Genomic DNA, 1,822 nt, shown 5'->3' on the forward strand with positions numbered 1-1,822 from the left:
TAAGGGAGATTAATGAGACCATTGGCAAAATTTGCATAGTGTCTAGGTTAAATAATAGTACTATGTCAATGTTAATTTCTTGATTTTGATAACTATACTGTGATATAAGAAAACAGGTTTACTTTTAGAAGGTATGAGTAATGGAGTGGGCTCAGTGGCTCACGCCTGTAATCCCAGCACTTTGGGAGGCTGAGGTGGGTGGATCACGAGGTCAGGAGTTCGAGACCAGCTTGGCCAATATGGTGAAACCCCATGTCTACTAAAAACACAAAAATTAGCTGGGCATGATGGCACGTACCTGTAGTCCCAGCTACTCAGGAGGCCGAGGCAAGAGAATTGCTTGAACCTGGGAGGTAGAGGTTGCAGTGAGCCAAATTCATGCCACTGCTTTCCAGCTTGGGCAACAGAGTGAGACTTCGTCTCAAAACAAAAAAAAACAAAAAAAACAAAAAAAAAAAGAAAGAAAGTACAAGAGTAATGAGGGACAGGGGAATTGTGTATACAATTTATTCAATAATAGCTTTGGGGAAAAATGTGTGTGTGAGGGGAGAGACAAAGTATAAAGCAAACTTGGTAAAATGTGAACATTTGAGGAATCTCAGTGAAGAGTAGATAGATTCTTTGTATTAGTTTTGCAACTTTTCTGAAATTATTTCAAAATAATAAAGTATAAATATACTTATATAACCCTTGACCAGGCACAGTGGCTCATATATATATATATATGCTGGGATTATATATAATATATATCGCATATATCTCATATATAATATATAATATATATGATATCTATGATATCATATATGATATATTATATATGATATGATATATTATCATATATATGATATATTATATTATATATGATAAAACCATGCTTAGGAATACATACACAGTCAATGTAAGTAAAAAGACAAGCAAGAAAAGTATTTACTATTGGCCGGGCACGGTGACTCATGCCTATAATCCCAGCATTTTGCGAGGCTGAGGCGGGCGGATTACCTGAGATCAGCAGTCCAAGACTAGCCTGGCCAACATGGTGAAACCCCATCTCTACTAAAAAAAAAAAAATTAGCCGGGCGTAGTGGTACACACCTGTAATTCCAGCTACTTGGGAGGCTGAGGCAGGACAGTTGCTTGAGCCCGGGAGGCAGAGGTTGCAGTGAGCCGAGGTAGTGCCACGGCACCCCAGCCTGGCCAACAGAGTGAGACTCTGTCTTAAATAAATAAATAAAAATAAAAGTATTTACTATAAAAGTCAGAAGAAGGTTGGGCTCAGTGGCTCACACCTGTAATCCCAGCATTCTGGGAAAGCCAAGGCAGGCGGATCAGTTGAGGTCATGAGTTTGAGACCAGCCTGGCCAACATGACGAAATCCTGTCTCTACTAAAAATAAAAAAATTAGCTGGGCGTTGTGGCAGGTGCCTGCAATTCCAGCTACTTGGGAAACTGAGGTGGGAGAATTGCTTGAACCCAGGAGGCAGAGGTTGCAGTGAGCCAAGATGGCATCACTGCACTCCAACCTGGGTGACAGAGAAGTGAGACTCCATCTCAATTAAAAAAAAAAAAAGTCAGAAGAGTAGTTATCTGGCTGGGCGGGGTGGCTCACACTTGTAATATCAGCACTTTGGGAGGCAGAGTTGGGCGGATTGCTTGAACCCAGGAGTTCAAGGCCAGCCTGAGCAACATGGCAAAACCCCCATCTCTACAAAAAATACAACAATTGCCGGGCGCGGTGGCCCAAGCCTGTAATCCCAGCACTTTGGGAGGCTGAGACGGGCGGATCACGAGGTCAGGAGATCGAGACCATCCTGGCTAACACGGT

Source organism: Mandrillus leucophaeus, unplaced genomic scaffold, assembly GCF_000951045.1.
Source record: "Mandrillus leucophaeus isolate KB7577 unplaced genomic scaffold, Mleu.le_1.0 Scaffold1362, whole genome shotgun sequence".
NCBI classification, from domain to species: domain Eukaryota; kingdom Metazoa; phylum Chordata; class Mammalia; order Primates; family Cercopithecidae; genus Mandrillus; species Mandrillus leucophaeus.